The sequence below is a fragment of the Balaenoptera ricei genome, chromosome 19 (assembly GCF_028023285.1).
Source record: "Balaenoptera ricei isolate mBalRic1 chromosome 19, mBalRic1.hap2, whole genome shotgun sequence".
NCBI classification, from domain to species: Eukaryota; Metazoa; Chordata; class Mammalia; order Artiodactyla; family Balaenopteridae; genus Balaenoptera; species Balaenoptera ricei.
In genome coordinates, this window is record NC_082657.1 from 38513839 (window position 1) to 38538221 (window position 24383).

Consider the following 24383-nt stretch of genomic DNA (forward strand, 5'->3'; position numbering starts at 1 on the left):
AACTGTCCTCTCTTCTCTGAACACTTACTCATTCCCTCTACCTACTTCTCCCACATGTGGCCATTCCTCTTCTATGCGCACATAGCAATTTCCATGTACCTGTTAGTACTCACATCATATAATCTTACAGTTGTCTGCATGCCTGTCTATATCTCCAGACAGCAAGCTTCTTGAAAGGCTTATTCATTTTTATATTCATAGCACTTGGCATGGCATCAGGCAAAGAGTTGGTACTCAGTACACGCTTGTTAAATGTAATAGTATTAGCCCACTAATATTAGTACTATTAACATGAGAGAGACACTTCTATTTCAGTGTTGGATACATTGCCATTAGGGAGAAGATCAGACATCAAAAAAGAAATTTTATATCATGCTCCATGTAAAGCATGAAAAAAAAACCTAGCATACCTGTTATATACCAGAAATTATGATGCAGTTTAAATGTAATGCAATATATAACCTTTCATGGCATGTATTATGTGAATCATATCCCTTCTTCAAAATGTATTCTAGATATTTCTGGCTCTGAATTGTTGAAAGGGTCTTGTGGCTTCTTCTTGCATTCAGTGCCTCCCTCTACCCCTCTCCCCAAATACACAGGCAGTCACCTCCTAAATTCAAACACTTCCTGATCTAGACCTTCCCTTTTTTCTCAGCAGCTGTTCATTTTGCCATTAACTACAGTAGTCCCAGTAGAACTTTGATCTCGTTATTCTTTCATTACATCCATTTTACATTATCCTGCGTTATACCTAGGATTGAGGAGTTGCCATATTTTGGGCATGCTGGCACCAAGTAGAGGTGCAGTCCATTGTTTCAACAGACTCCTAGTAATGTTGATTAGTGCTGGGTAGCTGAGCATATGTTTAAAACCCTTGGCCAACAGCACTTGGATTTCCTCATGGTCCCATTTCTATCTATAGCTAAGTGGACATGAAATCAATACGCACTCGTGGAAAGCTGACCCCTGTGAGATACATTCTAAATAATGCAGCATATCGTAACAATCAGATGGTGCATAATTCCCTCCATCTAAAACAAAATTGATTTTTGTCTTCTAATTATTATCTTTGCTCTGCAGAGGGATCTATTTTCATTAAAAATCTCAAACATTTCACCCATGCACCATAAACAAACTCTACAAGATTCCATAATATTCTCAAGATTGTCCTCTCTCAGCAGCAAAGAAGTGCCACTAAGAATGCTAAAGGCTAAGAAGTAATAAACCATCAAAAGCTCTATTGCAAATGCTCTGAAAAATCCCTTTCCTTCCATGGCTCAGCAGGACACAGTTTTGCTTACACTTTCAGGCCATGATCCATAAAGTTGCCTTTGGCCTTATCTGACCCCCTTTCTCCATGTCAGAAAAGGAGAGAAGAAACATACACAAGATGCAATAAAAAATCTGAGTGGCTTGCTTCTGGTTGCTGCCAACCCAGTGTCTGCTACAAAAAGAAAAAGAAAGAAAAAGGGGAAAAAAAGTTAACGACAGTGTAAACAAGTGCTTCTTATTAATATGCATATGAACCTCCTGGAGATCTTGATAAATTGCTGTTTCAGTAGATCTGGGGTGAGGCCTGAAATTCTCTATTTCTAACAAGTTCCCAGCTGCTGCTGCTGCTGGTCTGGGGACCACATTTTGAGTAGTGCGTTAGGCAGAATTCTAAAGATGTCCCTCTCCATCCAAGATTCTTGGACCCTGGTTAGTCAGTCAAACACCAATCTAGGTACTGCTGGGAAGGGAGTTTGCAGCTGTAATTAAAGCCTGAAGTCAGTTAACCTTAAGACATGGAGATTATCCAGTTGAGCCTGATCTAACCTCACGAGACTTTTAAAAGGCAGATTTGGGAGGCCAAAGAAGAGTCAAGGGAATTTGAAGCCTAAGAGGGGTTTGAGATGCTCTTTGAATGTGGATGGGACATGTGAAAAGGGCTGTGTGTCAGCCGCAAGGAGATGGCCCCCGCCTGACAGCCAGAAAGGAAATGAAATCTTCCAACTCAACTTACACCTTCTTCAAAGAACTGGATTCCAACAATCTGACTGAGCTTGAAGGAAGTTCATGTTCAGAGCCTCCAGAATGCAGCCCTGATCTCTGCCTCATGAGCCTCGGCTTAGCCAGGCTGTACCCAGACTCCTGACCCACAGGACTTGTGAGATAATAAATGGCTATTGTTTCAAGCTGCTAAATTAGTGGTAATTTATTATGGGGCAACAGGAAGCTAATGCAAGTAGGAAGGTTCTAATTCAATACAACCAGCCAATTCTTGTCATTCATATGTGGGTAAGAAACACGCTCTGATCATTGTTCCTCAAAAGCTAAGGCTAGTCTTTCTAACGCAGAGAGCGACAAATTTATAGTCGGCAATATGCATATGGTAGTCTCATCATAAGTCCTTCTCTTATTACTTCTTTGACTTGACGTTGAAGAAATCTTTAAACTTCTCTGGCCTCAGTGTCCTCAACTGAAAAAAGAAAAGATGAATAGCAGCTGTTCTAACTGACTGCTAGAGGTAGGTTAAGAATAACATACAAAGTAAGTGAAAAAGTCTTGTAAACTGTGAAAATGCTAGACACATATACAGGATCGGATACAGTGCACATTTAAGTTATGCCTCACTGAACTTTTCTCTGGTCATAAAGAAAGTTCTTGGGATGTTAAAATACTGTAACTTATTGTTCAGAAAATCTCATGATTCCAAGTGAGAGTAGATGAAAGTGAACATAAACACTTTGAAAATACCTTGTTGTCATCCGCTCTTTGTGTCGGAGATAGTAATTTAATGGCAGGGTCTCAGATACAAATGTATATCATATCTTCTTTAAGAGCTGTAAAGTAAAAGCTGTATTTTATGGGATTAATTGGAGAAACTAGTCCATTGCAACTTTCTTTCTCCTTTGCTGTCATACACACTTAGGTAGATTGTAAATTATTGTGGTACTATTTGCAAACACGATTGTTCTCAGATGAACAGAATGGAAACTGCGGAGAGAGAGGATATGGGTGAGTTGTGAGTTAGGAAAGAGCAGTGCAGAATGTGCTCAGGGTTAACAGAAGAGTTATCTAATATTTAATATCTTCCCCATGCAAGGTGCCAAATCGTTATTTTATGGCAACCTTTCCTCTGCTTTTAGTGTGTGTTAACTTTCTGCAGTGAACAGATGTGGCCACACACATTCTGTTTGGCAGAAGACAGATGCCACCCCCCGAAATTGTGCCTGGTTCCAAGGGCTACATCTGGATCCCTGGCTTGGCTGTGTTCCTGGCTGTGCTTGTGGCTATACAATGCCCCCTGGAGACATTTTATGATTAGTCTGCGAAAGAGTGGGCATGAGTACCCTGTCTCCCTGGCAACCAGTTTCCTTTTGATTCTTATACATCTGCTCAGAAATATGCAGTATTTGGGAAACTGCTCCCCACCTCATTTCCAGTTACAAAGCAGATGACAGGGGACTTTTGTTGAATGGTATATCATTCTCTCCGGTGTCGAAAGCTTCTGTTTTCCAGTGTACCCCCGACTGCATCAAATTGCAGGCTGAGCCCTCTGCAAGGCCAGTAGGTTTAAGACAAAGTGTTAGACTCCAATGAAAACTCACTAGCACCTCTTGAACCTGTGAGGATTTTTCAGAAGCCAGGAGGGAGCCAGGTGTTTGGAGTAGCTTGGCCAGTCTTCTTTCTTGGATGATAAGGACCTGGCTGGATGAACCTGTATTCTTCATTTTTAGTGTCTCTCTCTCTCTCTCTCTCTGTCTCTCTTTCTCTTTCTCTCTCTTAAGGACCTACTGCCAGGTCCTTAAGGCAGTAAGAATGCAAACTTCCTCATCAAAAAGAGCATTAGGCTGTACCTTTCTTAACCCCCTCCCAGAAAAAGGCTATTAGTAACCAGGTGTTATCCCTCAGGCTGCTCTTTTGTCTGTAGAGAAACAGGGACACGATTCAGGCATTTGGCAAAACTGAATCAGTTATTAGCTGTTCCCCAGTTGAAACTGGAGAAGAGATTGGATTGTAAAGATTAAACTCTTCTTCCCAAGCCATCCTTGCATATTTCCATAAATAAGGTTTTGAATTATGTACAGAAGGAGAAGAGTTAAAATTTCACAAGATTCTACCGTGGCCAGGAATTTAGTAATTAAAATAATTACAACTGCCCTTTAGGATAGGAGGGTGTATTCCCATTTTATAGATGAGGAGTTTGAGGCTCTGAGAAATGTAACAATTTGAGAATGAAATAGGGAAAAATAGGATTCAGCACTTTAATTGCAAAGACTCTTGTGTAATGAGAACAGTACAAGCTACACAAAGCAAGGATGATTAACCTAACAGGGTGGTCACAGAGGGAGTTACCAAGGATGATAGCCTTCAAGATTTGCTTAACGTCACTCCACTTTAGGAAGAGTTGGAATTATTAGGATGAGATTAATGATGCTTCCAATAAGAAGGAATATCTTAAGGTTGGACCCAGAGGCAAGAATAAGAAAGCATGTTATGCATAGGAGCTGCTTCAAAGAAACCTCACTCACCTCTACTAATTCACAGAAACACAGCTCAAATACTATATCCCATTGGAAATCCCTGTAAATTATCACCCTAACATTTCCCCCACTCCTTCCTCCATCAAAGGAAAAAAAAAGTAACAGTTGCTTGGCTTGGAAGCTAAACAGAAAAAAAAAAACAAAACCAGTTCATTTAGGACTGATGTCAGCCTGAGAATCAGTCTGCTACCTGTGTGAGCCCGTGGGTTTCTGTTTCATCAGAGCAATGTGCTCTTACTGCCAACATTCTACCAAACGGCAGCTTTTGGGTGTCAGGGGACCTCTTGCGTTACAGGACTCAGCACAGGATCTAGTAAAATAAATTGGTGTTTTCCTACCATTTGAACACATCATTCCGTTTTTCTTCTTGGATATTGTCAGCATCCTGTCCTGCTGTCTTTCCTGTTATAAAAATTATGGAAATGATAGCTACGTGGACATTTCAAAGTACAATCTTGAATGGATCCAAATTAATTCTCCCCTGACAGTTGATTGGCATAAAAAACAGTTGATGAATAAGTGAATCGTGAATGAAAATATAATTTCAAATTCTAAAGAGTGCCTACCAGAGGTAGAGAAAGGTCCAAAAGCTAACTAATAGTGGAAGTTCCTGCTCCCCTGTTAAATGTATGGTCTTCGGTTACTCAGCCATATGGACTGAGTAACTTTCAGCTTCATCATTTCTCTACTACATCAGAAAATTGTGAGAATTAAATGAAATAATTTATGGAAAATGCCCAGAAAGAGCCAAATAGCAAAATCGTAATTACAAGCATTTTGGCTGTTTGGTTAACAGGAAAGTGACTATGAGACAGAGATTAACACGAAGGAAGTGATCTTGGGGTCCACACCCAAGAAAACTGGATTGGGCAGAGTGAGAAGTTGGGCTGTAAAGCAGTCACAAGGTCTTTGTCAACCCCATAAGGAGCTCTAGATCTCAGAGGACCCCTTTGAATTGTCCTAAATTGGGGTGAGGGTCTGCCCTTTTGGGGAGACAGCTCTCTTTAGCAGAAAGCAATTTCCAGAGAGGGCCAGTCAAAGCAGCTGTGATAGTTATAAGTCCTTCAGTTATACAGTCAGATCTTTAAGGCACAATAGAGTACTACCAAAGCATTATGATCCTTTCGGTTCCTTTGTTCATCTTGAACTATTTTACTCCATCTTTTTGTTCCCTACACAAAAAAATATCATTTGTAGAGGCCAGTGCAAAGGTACAAATGGAGGGTCATATACTGCATGTCTGAATATATAAAAGGTATAAGGTTGGCTACCAGAAAACTAAATGCATATGTATGCTGTATCTTATGAAGGATATACCTTTATAATGACCTGAAAGGCTAAGGACACATTTACAGATTTTGGACCCCTTGGAGTTCTGTACTGTATACTATGGTGTGGGGGAAGCCAGTCCCCAGGCAGCAGGCCATGATCTGTTCCCCTGTGCATCCCGACTCTGGCTTCATTCTGCACCACAAGGAGCTCACATCAATGTATGTGAAACTCCAGCCTGTTTCCAACCACTGTTCTTAACTTCCACACATAACTGCGCTTTTCTGTCCCTCAGGGTAAGGGATGCATACACTGGTGATGTAATCCATCCTCAGAAGAGCAGACTTAGGAAGAGGCATAAGGAGATGTCAAAGCAAGCTTAGCACCTTTAGGGAAAGGAATTGGGGGGAGGGTACATACCTAGAAAAAGGTCTAGAAGGGGGGGCATTCAGGTGGACCTGTCCCCTTGTCCTTGGAGACACCATATTATGTTGAGAGTGCTACAGCTGGAGAGGGACCAGAGTGGTAACCTTCTAAAGCTCATATAGGATGACCTAATGTTCCGGTTAGCCCAGGACTATGGGGTTCCTCAGATGTGTGAAATTCAAGGCTTAAACCAGGAGATGCCCAAGGCAGCATCCCTCTTACTGAGATTTAAGGTCAGTACTATGCTTACATATCCTTATTTCTTCTGCCCAGGAAATGTGCACATGCCATCCCTTCTCTGGAAGGCTGGAGCCTCTTTCTGTCCTACATGTCTAGTTAACTCTTTTTGACCCTTCAGATCTCAGCCCAGTAGTCTCTTGCTGAGGGAAGACTGGCCAGATCTCTTTAATAGGGCGATTTAACCTAGTCTGACGCTCCCAAAGGAACGTGTGCCCCCTAATCATAGCTCTTATCATGGCTGCAAACGTACGTGTGTGTCTCACAGAAGGCAATCATTTGTCTCCCCTTAGCATCCTGAGTGTCTTACTGCACACGCTACTTTACTAAACACAGTGGCTCGTTCTCAAGTGCTCAGCAGCGTGCAGAGATTCTCATCATTTTAGGGCAGAGTCTTAGGATGTAAAATAGGCTGTCCTGTAAAAGGCAGTCATTTCCTCTGTGGGCTCTGACTGGATTGCTTATTAAATGCTTGGATAAAGAAAAAGTCTTCCAGAAAAACTCTCCTTTCACTGTGTGACTGAATAGAGTTTGAACAAATTCCTGAGGGGTACAATGTATTCTCTCTTTTGGATTTTGTGATAAAATCCCCTCAAGCATATGGGGTGTCAACCCCAATTAATTGATTAATTAAAAAACATTGATTGACACGTAGAGTGCCTGCCTCCCCAAATATTATAAATACCATCATTTAAGTGCACAATTAGAGCTGTAATGAAAGTAAAACAGGGTAATGATGCAAATCCCCCTCTATTTTGAATAGTGCATTCAAGGAAGGTGTCCCCAAGGACGCTACATTGTATCTGACCCCTGGGTACAGAAGAAATGCGTCAATCAGGTATCGAGGGGAAGAGTACCTCAAGCAAAAGGCACAGCAATGGGAAAGGCTGTGAGGTACGAATGATTTTGCAGATGTGCCTCAGAGAAAGAAAGGCTCTGCAGCTGGAATCCGTGCACAGAGGAAAGAGTGGGGTGGGGGAGAGGTTGTTGGAGAACCACGTGGAGACGAGAAGTACTAGACCTCTGATGCCATGGTGGGGAGCTGGTAAAGAGTGAATTACTGCCACCGCCCTACCACATCTGCAGGCTCAGTGTGTGGGATCCTAGTGGAACATCTGGGACTTGACATTGACATGATGACAGGACAGGGCACCCAACCCAAGGGTCCAGGTAAGGAGACCAGATGAGGGAGGGGACTCTGAAGTAAGGAAGGACATAAAACGAGGAGAGGAGAGAAACCAGGAAGTAGTAAACGCTCAAAAAATGCTAACTGTTATTATTTAAAAAAAAAAAAAAAAAAAAAGCCAGGCAATCTACTAAACTTTTAAAATAACAAATGCCACAACCATTTTCCTTATTTGTGTAATGGGGATAATGATGTTTTCTAATAGAGTAGTTAGATTACACATATTAAAACAGTTTCCCCAAGTTTATACAATTATAAATGTCTGAGGCAGGATAGGAAATCAAGTAGAGACTCTGGAGTCCAGACTCATAACAGTCACACCTCACAACCCCCCTTTTTGAAAGATGGAGGTGGTGGTGGTGGAGCAGTGCTAGGGAAGGCTGATGCATGCCTGCAGCACACCACATTTTAAAGTGTAATATTAACTATCATAAGAAGTATTTCTTCAAAAATACAAAGTAACCATTTAAAACAAATTATTAGAGGCAAAGTTATATAAAATCCAAACGCTTGTGGATATAGATAAGCCCTGTGAGCACTGGTTATTATCATGCATCATCTTTCTCTGATATATTAACATATATTTAAAATAGAATATCTTAAGTTGTACTATACTCCTCTACTTACTTATGTGCTCCCATGGCATTAAATATACTTAACAATTATTACTTTCTTGTCTTTATAATACCTTACCATAGATACCATAACTTATTTTACCCATTTCCTTTTGGAATCATTTAATTTGTTTCAAATTTATTATTACTGTAACCAGTGCTGCAGTAAATGGTCATGTAAGTTTATTTCACAATATATACAAATACTGAATCATTATATTCTACACTTGAAACTAATATAATGCTGTATGTCAATTGTATCTCAAAAAAAGAAAACAAAAGGGCAGTCTTCATAAAGTAGATAACAGTGATGGTTGAATAACATTGTGAATGTATTTAATGCCACTGAATAGTACACTTAAAATTTGTTAAAATGGTAAATCTTACATTATGTATATTTTGCCACAATAAAAGAGTATACAGAAACTTACAGCAAAATGAAATTTTTAAAAAAATCATTAGAAATGATAAGATTCATTTATTTTCTCTGTATAGTTTGATAGAACTGAATATATGTATATATTTACATGTATTATATAAACAACATATAATTTATCTTCTTGTTTTTCTATTTTTATTGTCTCTTCTACACTGTTTATCTTTCATGCCTAGATCAGTGCCTGGCTTGCAGTAAGGGCTTAATAATTATTTGTTTGAATGCAATTCCTGGTCAAAGGATATGAGCAAGTTTAAGAGAAAACATTTTTTAAAGGGATCAGAACAGTGCAAACATTAGGGCTTCTGGAAGGTACAAACTAATCCCACTTTAGCCTTTATGCTTTGGGGAGGAAGGAGGCCGTGTGTACACACATTGTAAAACAGAAGACATCCCTAATTGCCCTGTATTCAGACAGTCCTGGGGTGCACTCATTTCCTGATATTCAACAGAACACCAATCTTCACTTAACACAGTTAATGATATCATTTTTATTTTTAAAAGGGAGTGCTGATGTTCCCACCAGCTTCAGAAGATGTTTCAAATCTGGTTGTGGAGTCATTCTATTTCCAATTAAGCAGTGGGGAGATTCAATTACAAGCTGTGGGAAGCGAAGAGTTTGTGTCAATAAACCAGCAGTGGTATTAAGGGTGTCTGTCTGGTTTGCAAACATTAACAGCTTGAAACCTAAAGGTATATGCTTTTGAAATTATCTAACTCTTGGTTCTCATATAGACAGGATTAAGAATACCTGAAACCCAGCCCGGGGTTTCCCTAAGAAGCATTGTCTCTCCTGGATCTCACAGCAAATTTGGGCATTAAGGTAGTATATGAAAGGGCTCCTTGGGAGTTTGTTAATGAGGTTAAAGCCATTTAAAAAAAAAAATGTGTCAGGAAACTATCCAGGAGAAGACAAAATAATTGGTTTCAGGTCTGGTTAGGGAGGGAAAAGAGAAGACTCACTTGGAAAATTCTTAGATATGATAGGGCTTTTGGAAATATATATACTATAAACAAAACAGGAAACTGGGGCCTCAAAGGGTGAAGGCAATAACCAAGACCTGTAAAACCTGTTAACTGGTAAAATAAAATAAAATGGAGCCCAGACTTGAAAAATCCCTGGACCAGACAAAACCATTTAAACCCCATAAGCAAAACTAAATCTAGCTTATTTCATGAGTGTAAGTGAAATTCAGGTTATTCCTTGTAAATTCTTCTGATAATTATGAATGAAACTTAAGTCATCTTCCTTGAATGGTGTAAGATAATCATTTTTAACCAGTGCCCTGCCATCTGGAAACCCTCTTGTTAAAACACTGTAAAGGTTCAACAAGTTTCTCATTTTTACTTCTTAAGCCATCCCGTAACATCCTGCCTCTGAACTTCATACCAGTTTAGGTTTGAAGTTTGTGAACTGTTTGTTTCTGACTCAGTAAAATATTCATATCAAATAAAGCTCTCTGAATATTCTTTTGACATAATTGACCGGTATAAAGTGCCTACTATGTGTTCAATCCTCTGCCGTTAGTCAGATACACAAAGAGAATAAGCCTTGGTATCTCCCCTTAAGGAATTTATAGCCCAGCTAGGATCTGTTAGTCAATCTGAAATTCTTTTTCTTTAGTTCTCTTGACTAACCTGAAACACGCAGATCCCTTTGCCAAACCAGTTAATCTTTCCAATATTTCCATACTCTGTCACCTTTTCAGATGCCTTCTTTCACTGTTTTCCTACTTGGTAATACAACAATTTTCAATTGTTTCATTATAGTTGGCTTTGAAAGACATTTTTGCTAATAGGACTGGTTGAGAGAATTTAGACTTCATGTCATCCCTTTTGGAAAGAAAATTTCCCTGTTAGAATGGGATACTTTTTTCCCAATCTGAATTGTTTCCAAAGTGAGGGCTATATTCATTTAATTCTCCGTGAAGCTGAAAGTAATTTCAGCTTCTCCCAAATTACCACTCACTGTTGCCTCGGGAAAGAGATGACATAATTCATCTGACTGGTGACTTCAGAAGAGGGAACCAGGCACACCCAACACAGCCCCTTTTTTCTCCTGCTCTGCTCATATTCAAGATAAGCTGGACATACAGTCAGAGTCAGCTGCTATGGTTTGGCTTTAAGCTTTAATTCAGGAGTGAAGTGGTAGCATGCCCATTTGGTCTCAGATTTTAAATAAACCACATTTTTCTAATCGCTCTTCTGGAAACAAAGTTTAGGTTTTGACTTCTACCTGTCTATTGGTCTCTCAATTGGTTCTAGACTTGAGGAAGAGAAAAAGAGGGTTTTACTGGGCAGGGGAGAGGGATCTTGAACCACAATACGTATGTTGGGCTGAAGAGGAATTATATAGTAGCCATATTTTACTACTGAATAAACTCTTTTTCAAGGTTGAGAGAACCATCTCCACTAAATGACCTCAGGAGTCAGTACTTTCCTGGGTAGAAGGTAAGAGAGAGAAAAAATAAATTTGCTCTTGGCTTTTCTAGCTTCTTTCAAAAGACATGCGATTAGAAGGGAAAAGGGAAGGAAGTGGGCAATACACAAATTAAATCAGGACTTCAAAACGTTAATCCTATAAACTAAAAGAGACTTGTTCTGGGGAGTTTCAGATAACTAAGTGTGGTAGGGTGGAATTTTACTTTTACTTTTTTCTCCCTTTTTTTTTTCCTGGATCTTTTATTATTTGGAGGGTGTGTGTAAGAGGGGAGGGGTAATCTTTGATGTATTAAAACACTATCAGTGTCCTTTTTTTCCCCTCCAAGTATGTCTGTGCTCCCTTTTAGTTCAAGAGAAGCTCAAGTCTTTAAAATAGACTGTCACTTTTCCAGGATGGAATTGGGAACTTTTGTGAGTGTGTGTATGTGAATATGAATATGAGCGTGTGTGTGTGTGTGTGTGTGTACAGTGTGTACAAGTACAAGCACATATAGGCTTAGGTATGTGACAGCAGGGGGGAGGAGTTGAGAAAAGGGGTAGAAAAGAACTGAGAACATTGTTTTCCCACCTTCCTCTCTGTCCCACTCAAGGAAAGAGTCGATAATCTGAAATGGATTCTAAATGAAATTGAAGTGGGCTGAATAATGGCTCCCCAAAGATGTCCACATTCTACTCCCTGAAACCTCTCAATATAGACTTGTAGATGTGAATAAATTAAGGATCTTGAGATGAGGAGATTATTCTGGATTATCTGGGTGGGCCCAATGAAATCATGGGTCCTTATAAGAAAGAGACAGGAGGGTCAGAAGCAGGGAAGGAGATGGGATGATGGAAGCAGAGATTGGAGTGATATGAGGATGTGATCCAAGGATTGTGGGCAGCCTTTAGAAACAGGAAAAGACACGGAAACTGATTCTTCTCTAAAGCTTCCATAAGGAATGAGCCCTGCCAAGCCATTTTAGACATCTGAACTTCAGAACTGTAAAGAGAATAAATTTGTGTTCCTTTTAGCCACTAAATTTCTGGGAAATTGTTATAGCAGCAATAGGAAGCAAATGCAGGAATGATGGCTAAGTAGTAAATTAATCAGTTTTATTCTGGAAATTATTCTGATTTCCAAATGTTTGTGAGGGAGTAAATATACACCTTCTTTTTGTACACGAAGGACCTTTCTAAAGGTGAGAGCATTAAAAATATATGAGCTTTGTTGCCACTACTTTATTCCCACTGGGAGATTTTCAGGTGTATACCAAGACTTTGAAGATTCTGGAAGGCTGACTGCCAGGGGACAGCCAATGCAGGCTTCCTTAGGGAGAATCTATGAGAAATTGGGAAAGAGACTTAACTCCTTTAATCTCCTCTATAACCATTTAGTGAACCATTATTATGAACAAGCTCTTAAACACAAAGAATCAGACTTATAGCCTCGACCTAGGTTTAGGCAGAATGGAAGACAGGTTTAATGTGAGCAGTTCTGAGAGCCTGGCAGGTTGCAAGTGTTGGGATTTATTAATAGACTAAAAGCCTATTAAATACTGTAGAGCCATTCTTCTCTAAGCCGTTCAGTTCACATCTTACATAAGGAAGTAAGTTTAATAGCTTATTCAGGAAATAATTGGATTTTTAAAACCCTGAAATTAATTATAATATAAAATTATTGCATTTTTCCTTAAACAAAATAGAGTAGTAAAATTTTGAATGTCTTAACTAAACCTATCTTTCTTTTTCCATATAAACTTCCATTTCAAAGAAGTTCAGATTTCAATAGTTTTTAAAAGTCTCTTTTTTAAGAAACTCTAAACTTTGCTATTATAGTTAAAATTGGCTTATAAAATCAATCTAATATAAATTGAATCATTAATTAAGTCAATTTTAAAAGAAATAATTCAATTTCATTAAGGAATTGTTACACTGATATTACAAAGTGAACCGATTCCTGTAATTAAAAAACATTGAATTCCATATGACCATTTATCTTTCGCCCTCTTTTAACCATTTTGGTGAATTTCTAAAATAGGATTTAATTAAATGCTGGAACAAAGACATAATTCAAAATTAAAATTCTACAGAAGAACTCACTGGCAAATCATGAAAGCAGTTCCCCTCCCTCTCCCAAATATTTTGAGGAACCACAACAACGTGAAGTACTGTGTATATAAATTATGAGAATGTATGTAATAGAATCACAGTTATGAAGGTTTAATTCATTATCCATGTGATCTCCCACCAAGTAAAGGGATCTTTCTCCAAATGTCTTAGGCCAACATGTATTAGGAGATTGACATTTTCTGAGAGTGTAGATCCCAATTCAAACTATGTTTTCCAGTGTTAGATTTGGTATTATTCTAATGTTACATGAAAGAAATCACACATTTGAAAGATCATAATTTTGAGGGAAGTCTTTTTTTGAAAAAAATATTTATTTATTTATTTGACTGTGCTGGGTCTTAGTTGCGGCATGTGGAATCTAGTTCCCTTACCAGGGGTCGAACCCGGGCCCCCTGCATTGGGAGTGCGGAGTCTTAGGCACTGGACCACCAGGGAAGTCCCATAATTTTGAGGAAAGTCTTTGGGGTCAGAGAGATTTCAGCTTGCCCTTTATCAGTGGTATTGAGCTTTGTCTAACCATTAATTTTACTGAGGCTCGGTTTCTTCGTCTGTAAAAATAGTCTCTCACGTGGAGTTGTTATGAAGATTGTATGTAATATCACTTGTCACCTGTCCACAGAAGGCCCTGGAACATAGGAGATGATCAATAAATGTTAGCTTTCCTCCCGCTTTTGCCTTATATAATTGTGGAATTGTAGCAAGAGAGGGAACATTTGACCTTAGTTACTTGGTATATGCAAGTGGGAGAGACTTTTTTCTATCATTGCTTCAAAATTGTACACCACAATTTCTGCTAGCTAGATTAAGTGGATATCTTATAGGTACAATAAGCCTATGATAAAATGGCTTTGATATCAGATTTGTAAACTATAAAAAATGTATACACATATGCATGCGAAATAATACTGTTTTTATCTGACTGTTCTAGAAATAAGTTTTAGCTTATGCTGTTTTCCCTTTTTTTTTCTTTGGCTTCATGGATTTATTAATTTGAATGACTTTCATCAGTGATTTCATGCACAGACCTGCATCTTTCAAGGGGCAATGACTGACTAGGCTTCCTGTTTTGCCTCTCTCCAATAATTGGGACCACAGCAGCTAATTACAGTGTCTAATTGTATCCTCAATTGGCTGATTGCACCCACAATTAACTAAATATAAGTACCAAGCGTCTTGGTACATTCAGTTTTATGCCTCAAAGGGAGCCTGTGTGAGAGGGTAGTTGGCAGTTGGCTATCATCAGGAAAACAGCTTCTCAGACTTGGAATTGTAGGTCTAATTTTTTTTTTTTTAAATAGGTGGGTGTTTTATCTATATTCTACAACTAATTTTGGAGGAAGAAGGGGGTGGAGGTTGAACATTCCATTATACATTCTGGCATAAGTGGGTCTCTTTTTTTTTTTTTTAATAGATTTATTTAATTTATTTATTTATTTATTTTTTGGCTGTGTTGGGTCTTCGTTGCGGTGCGAGGGCTTCTCATTGCGATGGCAGGTCTCATTGCAGACCACAGGCTCTAGGTGCGCAGGCTTCAGTAGTTGTGGCGTGCGGGCTTCAGTAGTTGTGACTCGTGGGCTCTAGAGTGCAGGCTCAGTAGTTGTGGCACACGGGCTTAGTTGCTCTGAGGCATGTGGGATCTTCCCAGACCAGGGCTCAAACCCATGTCCCCTGCATTGGCGGGCGGATTCTTAACCACTGCGCCTGTAGGTCTAATTTTAAAGCTTCCAAATATCTTCTCGTTGGCACAGTCCATAAAGCTGGTGACTATCTTAGTATATGTTTAAGGACATAAAATCCAGATGAGTTGCAGACAGGCCACAGTTTAAGAAAAATATCAGTAGAGGCATGGGGTTACATCTCATTGGATCTTTCCTTATAATATGCTTGAACAGCTCATGGAATGGTTGTCCTGACCAGTCTGTGTGCAGTCATAGCAGACAAGAATAGAAGAACTGGGGCCTTCATTTATTTTAATCCCACAGCAGGTTGGATTCCCCTTCTTCAGCAATTTGAAAGGCCTTTGAAGAGTTAGGTTCAGTGATGCATTTTAAATGCAGGTGCTCCTACAAAGCAAGTGCCTTAAAAACTGACTGGGAGCCAACATAATTCCCACTCTGGAAATTGGGCTGGAAACACCATCAGGATAGAAGCTGATCACAGCCTGGGCTTGAACTTTCAAATTAGCTCAAGACTTTGTCAGATGTACCAAAGATATTATTGGTTGATCCACTGCTTAAGGTAGAAATTAAAAACTCAGAGTTTTGCAAAGGTTGTTAACAACCATTAGAATGCTGTTTTGAAGGTGAATCAAGAATCTGTAGAAGTCTTTCTCTCTAGAATAATTAATTAGCAACAAAAGTTTCTCTTAAGAGTACTTAGAAATAAACAGATTGGATGGTCAGAGAAAAAGAAGAAGAGAGATGTATATGGAAGAAATTTCCAGCCTTTGTTTTCATCTCATAATTTTAGCCTGAGCAGCCCTCAATCTGCCACCACTATAACCAGCATAGTCCTTGCTTAATGGTTTCAGCAGCAGCCTTTAGTACCTTATAGGATGTGGAGTACCTAACTCAGAGATGAGTTAATCCCAGGATAAGGACAGGACTGTGACTTCTAATTTCCAACGTGCAGATTAGCATTTCCTCCACATAAGCAATGATTACACATTTATATAAATTTGAGCTAGGCAAACAGACCCTAGAATTTATCCAGCTATACAAACCATACACTAAGTTGGTTATTTCAGCTATTTATTCTTCTAATGCATTGAACTCTCACCACCACCTTGTAATAGCCTGACCTTTATGATGTCTCTCAACTCTCTTGATAGATGAGATTTTTAAAAAAAATTTTTCTTACCAGCTGTGAGGTATCAGTCTTTGTCTGATAAAATAAAATAGCTTGATAACTGTGTTCAGGGTTGATATACAGGTAAGCTTATTATAAGAATGTGGAGACTAAAAAAAAAATGTGAACGAGATATAGAAATAAATATGTTATTTTCAAGTGTGGATGTTGGGAGTAGAGTGGACAGAGGAAAAGAGAGGAGAAAATGAAAGGGACCAGAGGGGTATGTAAGGAAACCCACGACTGGGATTTTGGCAAGGCTGTTTTAAGACAGGTATGTCTGAGATGGGATTTTAATTCATTTTGGGTATGCAAAGCACAATGGTACTTCAGTAAGGTCTACTTTCTTCGTGGAAAAATAGGTAAGTGAATTGTGTGTGTGTTGAAACCAGTGTATTAGGTCAGGGTCTGTATAACATGTTCAGAGGTATGAACTCAGAAACAAGAAGGGCTATGGAAATATAAGTTCCAAGGAACGTCCCTCAATGTAGGGGAGGCCTTAGACTTCCCCACATCATGGACATGGTGTTCCAGATAACCTTACATAAAAACCAAGGAGCCAGGGAGATCCCAGCTAAGATGTGAGCTATACTCTACTGAGGAATAATCTAGGTTCCACTAAAAACACAGAAATGCTTCTGAAAATAAGTTATTCTCATGAAATGCCTCCATCCTAGTAAGGGAAACTGTTGTGGCCAAACGCTAACATTGCAGCAAGATCCATGCATGGTCAGGAATGTGCACAATTTGCCATGGCAATGAAGAGAAAGCTCAAATGGGGACTAGTTCCTAGGCTGCCCAGAGGCTCCCTGATATAGGTGAATTGTACAGCATGAGCTCAGAGGACAGAGCCTGCTCTATCCTACGAGTCGTAACATCTGGGAGACATTACACCAGAATTAGGTGCCTTAGGGTTTCTGGAGACCATGAAAAATCAGCCATTTCCTAGCCTATCTGGGATCCTTTTGAACAGTTGTCTTTTGATGCCCGTTTCTTATCCTGTTGGACCTTCACATCGGAACTTTTCTAGATATGCACTGAGAAATTTGAAGTAAAAGCTTGTTATTTTTAAGAATGTGGAGTTTTAGAGAGTTTAGAAAGTTCAAATGAGGTTTGCATGGCAATTTACAATTCTGAGTGCTTTATCAGAAACGACATGAGGATCTCAAATCCATCACTAAAGGAACAGCCTAAATGGCCCTCCTTTATTTTATCTTACAAGTGCTTTTCTTTTTCCATCTATGGGAGAAAATATTCTGCCTTTACCAGTAAGCAGGTAGCTGTCATTTATTTTTTGGCATAACTTAAAGCCCTCTAAATGCTTATTTTTAATTTTAATAATTTTGGAGGTGTTCGCTTGTGCATTAAAATTCAGGAAGCTGGCATAGCCCTCCGCATACCTTCAGGGCAAAACTGTGTGCAAGACATGCTTCTGTGAGATAATTTGTTTCCTAATTGGTATCCGTTTGCCGAAATACAATTAAAGTTACTGCTTTAATATTAACATCAACATCTTGATTGCTCTATAAAATATGAATATTTATAAATTTTTTCTTCCATGGCAGATATCTCTTAGGCACTTTATTTTTTGGTATTGGCAGTTTCTTATTTATGGAGACATTTCTTACAGAATAGTAATAACATAAGGAGGGTAACATTGCAGGGTTAGACCACTTCGACTCCAGAGATGAGAGAGGTGACATTCCTAAGGAACTGTGTTTGGATTCTGGAGCCCAGTTGTCTTGAAAACCTGTGAACTGAATCATCTCCTCTACCTGCTTTGCACCATTATGGTGAGAACCACATGAGCTAGATGGTTTAACTCCCCTTTAGAGTAAAAACAATACCATGTATTTGCATAGGCCTTTAAGGTTTACAGTAGACATTGCATCCCTCTCAAGAGTGACTGATTTAGAAGACCTGATATTTCACTACTAAGTCTTAGAGACACCATTGGCAGATTTTCTTATCTCTCTTTCTTTCTCTTTTTCTTTTTTTGAGAGTGAACTGAAACATTCAGAGTAGCTTAAAAGCAAGAAGGTAAGAATATAACTCTGTGTTCAGAATTAAATGATTACTGTTTATCAATGAAAATATTTAGATTACATGTATTCACCCATCAAACTCTTTTCATATATCTTCTAAATTAAAAAAGTAATATAAGATATCATCCATGTTAAACATATCAAATCATAAGAAAGGCTAAATACTAAAAATTAAAAGCACCCTCTCATCTTTGAAAACTCAGTCCCCCTCTTTAGAGGCAACTACAATGAAGACTTCTTTAGTTCTCCATCTTCCTTTTCTTTCTGGGATGATTATCTAACATTGTTAGGTGGGACCAAGCAAGACAGACATCCTAAGGCGGTAAGAGGTTTTTCAACAGTACAGTACCTTTATCAGAGCCACAGAAAAATCAAGAGGCCATCTGTGCCAGGGATAGGGAGGCTACTTGATGTGGGTGTAAGAGTCCAGGAAGGGGAGTAGTAGGGTTTGTACACAGGGCAGTGGGGAGAGAGAGCAGGAGCCAGGATGTGATGATGAACAGGGTCTCTGCCAAACACATGAGTGATGGGGAGACCTGAAAATAAATTGTTTACTTGTTGAGTACTGGTAAATAAGTAATATGTTAATTATTATGGGAACCTGGATTCTCAATGTCAAATAAGCGTTTTTTAAATGCAAAAAGGGAAGAAACTGTGATGAACCCTAGTGTTGAATTGGAAGATGAGATATTGATATGAACTTACGATTTATACATTTATTTATTTATTTATTTATTTTTGGCTGTGTTGGGTCTTCGTTTCTGTGCGAGGGCTTTCTCTAGTTGTGGTGAGCGGGGGCCACTCTTCATCGCGGTGCGCGGGCCTCTCACTATCGCGGCCTCTCTTGTTGCGGAGCACAGGCTCCAGATGCACAGGCTCAGTAGTTGTGGCTCACGGGCCTAGCCGCTCTGCGGTATGTGGGATCCTCCCGGACCGGGGCTCGTACCCGTGTCCCCTGCATTGGCGGCAGATTCCCAACCACTGCGCCACCAGGGAAGCCCTGAACTTACGATTTAGATAGATAGATAGATAGATAGATAGATAGATAGATAGGAAGAAAGAAATGGAGATTAGATATAAATATAAATGTGAGATTTGTGTGCATGTGTCTATGTGTAAATAAATGTATTTCTAACTCTATCCACTGAAAGAACCTGTGAGCTCTGACAACCAATAGCAAAGAGCATACCTAGTGCCCAGATCATGGTTTCTAAATATAACTTTCTACTAAATGGAATCAGAGCTCCTTGGAGAAAAGGCTAATCCCAAGGCTAGAAAATTAAAGCCAGAAAGTGTGCCAGAATGTAAGAATGATGAGGGCATACAAAAATAACACAGACACCAGCTTAAAGGGGCTTCCACTGACCAAAACTGGATGAATTTCAACATCACATTAAATAATGAAATTAATGGATTAAACTCATGGAATAAATATGATTTATAAGATCATAGTGACATAAACATATGAATAGGTTATTTAAATTCTGATGAGGAATGAGATTTGCATACTCTCATAGTATCTCCACCCTCAATACTTATTATTTATAATGGGAAAATGACTTTATAGTGGAGAAGCCTGGAAACACCTCCTTCATCAAGTGATCAAAATTAGCATCACCAGTAATGGAATATATTGAAATTCAGTGCCACCTGAGAAGATTCAATGAAAACACAGCATTGTTACTGTGGTATTATTGCCAAAGATGCATCACGTGAATCTAATAATGAGGAAACAGACAAACCTAAATTGAGGGAAATTCTTCAATGTTAACTGGCCCATAATCTTCAAAAGAACCATGGTCATAAAAGTTTAAAAAAAAGACTGAGGAACTGTTCTAGATCAGAGGAGACTAATGAGGGGATGACAAATAAATGCAAGCTAAGACGCTGGATTGGAAATTTTGCTATGAAGGGTATTTGTTGGGACAACTGGAAAAAGTTTAATAGGGCATTGGTGAAACTTGGCATGTCTGAATATTAAATGGTAATAAGATAGCAAAGTTAATATCCTAATTTTTATGGTTCTATCATGTTATATAGGAGAATGTCCTTGTTAGAAAAGAATTTTAATTATTTTGGGGTTTGGGGCAATTTACTCTCAAGTGAGTCAGGGAAAGCTCATTTGTATTGTTTTGCAACTTTTCTCTGGGCTTCAAAATACAAAGTAAAAGAAAAACATTTTAATGTGTTTCTAGAAGCACCATCTCCGTATCAAATTAGTTGTGAGTATATAAGTGCTTGTTTATATTTTCTCATACAGATAAGAGAACGTACATGTTACTCTTCAGTTGGCATTTTTCTCCTAGGGGTGATCTCGGCAATCACTATATATTAACAAAGGTACCAGGCATTCAGAAGAAGGTATTCATTTTTTAAAATGGGAAATTAACCACCTGTTTCCTTTGAATCAAAATTCTGAACAAAACTCTGATCTCAATAGAGTAATTGTACTCCTTGTAGTTTGCATATCTTTCTTGGGCTTAGATATATGTTAGCTCCGTATGTGTAACTATTTGACTTGATTTAATTGAGCTAATTTCAAATCACGTTTTTTTCTCAGGTAAATTTAGTTAATGTGTGTGTGTATGAGAGAGAGAGAGAGAGAGAGAGAGAGAGAGAGAGAAGGGAAATATACCAAAATAGTAATCATTATTTTATTTGACCTTTGATGTGTAGTATCACAAAGGTTTAAAATATCTTTATTTTTAATCTCTAATTTAACACATTGTTTTAAAAGAAAAATAAAGAACATTGGAATATTTTTAAAATATGGTGTTGAGGACAAGATACTCTTTGAAGGTTATGACTGATTCATTATGTTGAGCATCTGTCCTCAGTACACCAATTCCTGGTACCTGTTTTGTCATAAAACTCTAAATGTGGCTTGATAAACCAAGAGTACAGAGTGACCACAATGAGGAAATCCGTAGTTCTAGGAGAGGTAGGTTAGTATTTGCTACTATTTGGGTGAATGGGGTACATTCTGGAAGTTAGAATTTAGGACTTCCACAGAAAAGATTTGGAAGCAGATACGGAACACTTGTCAGTACTTAGCCCGTGTCCATCAGACTTCACTGTATATACCTCCCACTTGCCAGAATCTGCCTATCAGGGCTTGAGCCTTCTTTCAGTACCATGGAGAGCTGCTTAGCTCCAGCCGACATCTGGCCCTAAGTGTCAGGGAATTAATGTCATGCTGGAACAACCCACACCCTGTGACCTACAGTACAGGCGTACAAATACTTCTGTTCTCTTACTCACATGGAATGCCTGAAGCCTGAGTTTTACACTGCCACCCAGACGTTCCCTTCTGAGGTGTCTCCAGTTTCCCACAGGTAGCTAGCTAAGTAACGTGTTCTTTTTTGGCTACCTTCTCTCCCTGTATCACTTCCTTACTTCCTGCCATTGTTCCTTGAACTTGCCAAGTAAACTACTTGCACTCAGATCCTAGTCTCAGTGTCTTCTTCTGGAGGATTGCTGGCTGGAGTGTTGTTAGCAGTAAGTATTAGTACATAGATAAGGAAGAAAGAAAGAAAGATCTCATTTAGGAGAAATTATCTCATTTAGGCATTTGAATTTAGCTCATAAGGACATAAGTTAGCTTAGAAATATAGAATGATAGAATTTCAAAGCCAGGTGTACCAAGGTCGTCTAGTGACCTCCATAACCCTCTGACCTTTGAATTTCCAGTAACATGTCCATTTCAATACCTTCAATGACTATTAATTCAGGCCTTCTTGAGTTACAGATTTCTACTTGTTAGGAAACTCTCCTTATTTGGAAGAAGAATTAGATTATTAAATTCTCCAATCTTCCCTTGAGGACACCAAATAATTCCAATTTCTTTTCCAGTCTCAAACCTTCCAATATTTGAAGACAATCATTGCATCTTCTCAAAGAGTTCTCTTCTCCAGACTAATTTTCAATTCCTTCAATTTATCCTTATGCAATATTGTGTAAAGTCACTTCTTGATATCTCAATATCTCTCTGCTGGACATGGCATCAATGGGCCAATGTTGTTCTGTGGTCCCTAGAGTATATGTGATAAATAGTCCAGGGAGGATACCGATTGCTAAAAAGTAAAGCAGGACTCTCACCTCTCTTCTGTACATTGTACAGCCAAAAGTGAAGCCAAAGATAATATTAGTTTTTTCTGCCACTGTTTGATCTGGAGACAATTTGACTAAGCCCTGGTCTAACCCCATTGATCTTACTGTTCAAGTGACCACTCAAATGCCAGCCCATCGCTGTGCCTGTAGCATATCTGGCCCACTCTTCATGCTTTATCTCCTTTTATTACGCACCCATCATGTCCTAGAAATTTTAACACATAGTTTTAGAAAGGTTAAAGAATTCTGTCAGAATCAAAGATCTGGTAATCTGGCAGAACCATATTTTAAATTAAGATTTGTATAATGCCAAAGCTTGCATTTATTCCACCAAACCATTCTGACTCTGCATATGTGTGTATATTGATGTTTAAGCAGATATTTTATTGTCATGAATTGACACATTCGTGGCTATATATGCTAAAACTTTAGGGAATATATGAAATACAATACTGCATAAACACATGACAATTGTATAGATAACTGATTTTCAAGTTTTTAAAAATTAAATATGTACGTATTACATTCATCCTGACAAACTCAGAGATGCTTCTTGCATTGTATTCGGTTCCTAACATTCTTTATGATATTATTTCCTTGGATTAGAAAAAAAAGTTTAAAAGGCAAAGGCAGTCCCAAATGATCAAATGATCTCTTAGATGTTTGTCCTCAGTATGTGCCTCCGTCTTAAGCTGCAAAGAAGAAAGATTGTGGAAATCATTTCACAGTGCATACACGTATATCAAACCATCGTGTTGTACATTTTAAATATATTACAATTTATTTGTCTATTAAAGCTCAATGAAGCTGGTGAGAAAAAAAAAGTTCTAGACATTTGCTTGAAGCTCTTTCAGAATTTTTTTTTCCTAGTCTAACCAGGTTTTACCAAGATTTCAGTAGAGGTGAATGAATTACTGAGAAATCCAGACTTTGGTTCTGTTTTTACAGTATCACCACCCACATATACCAGTCATGTTGTTTACAATTTAGTTTAACTTAAGCTTAAAAATGATAGCCAGTACTTTCAAAGATAGAGTGAAATAATCACTCTTTCATAAAGCTATATTTTTGTAATTCATTTAGTAAGCAATTTGGCTATATAAGCCAGAGCTTTAAAAAATTTACAAATTTTGACCTAATAAATATGCTTCTGTGAATATAAACCAAGAGAAATATTCTGAATACAGAAAGAGTGTGAGGAAAGAAGAAACACTGAAATGCAAAGAAGTTTAGGGTAGCATGTTTTACTACAGTACAAAATAGGGGAGAAAATATGAATGTCTCTGGGAATTAGTTAAGCAGTACATCCACTTTATAAAATATTATGCAGCCATTAGAATTATAATTTGAAGATTTTATGTTAACATAGAAAATGTTTTGGGTATCATATTAAGTAAATTTGCTTTAACTGCACGTGTATGTATAATCCCTTTATACCAAATTTGCCATGCTTTTGTACCTGAGAAATAGTTTGCAGGATTTGAACTCATATTGCTAGTCCCATGGTTCCCTCCACAACATGTCTTCATTAAAATCTAACAGCCTCTGAAGCTCCTGGGAGAGAAGAGCATCTAAGTAGAGATGTAAAATTGGTACAGGAGGGATGAGCAGCCTGCAGATGAACAATACAATAGTTTCAGTCTCAGATGAAATTCTGTATCTTATTTTTTTCTCCTTTGCTTCCTGAAGATCCTTTAAAATCTTATTTCTCAGTAAGTAATTTTGTCTTTATGGTACAAAAGGTAATTCCCATACCTAATATTGTTTCTAAACGCATGTGAATACCCTGCTGAGTTATATATGAGTTTTTTCATGAATATGACACAAAATGAAAATTCCATTTCTCAAATTGAAAAAAAATGTAAATTGACTTTCATGCTCAAGTGAGTTGTTTCAGGGGTGGGAGGAGGGGGATAGATTCAGTGCATCATCTACTCTATATTCATGTGTAATTGATGTAACTTTTAGCGATTGTTCTACACTTACAAATTTCATATTCAAAGAGGAGAGTTACAGACATTATTGATTCTAAACAGATCTTAGGTTGCCCTCTTCAAAAGTTGTCTACTCGTGGGTAAAGGCATTAGCAGTCTCTTTAAAAACATTGTAAACTGCTGAGCGCTATAAGTT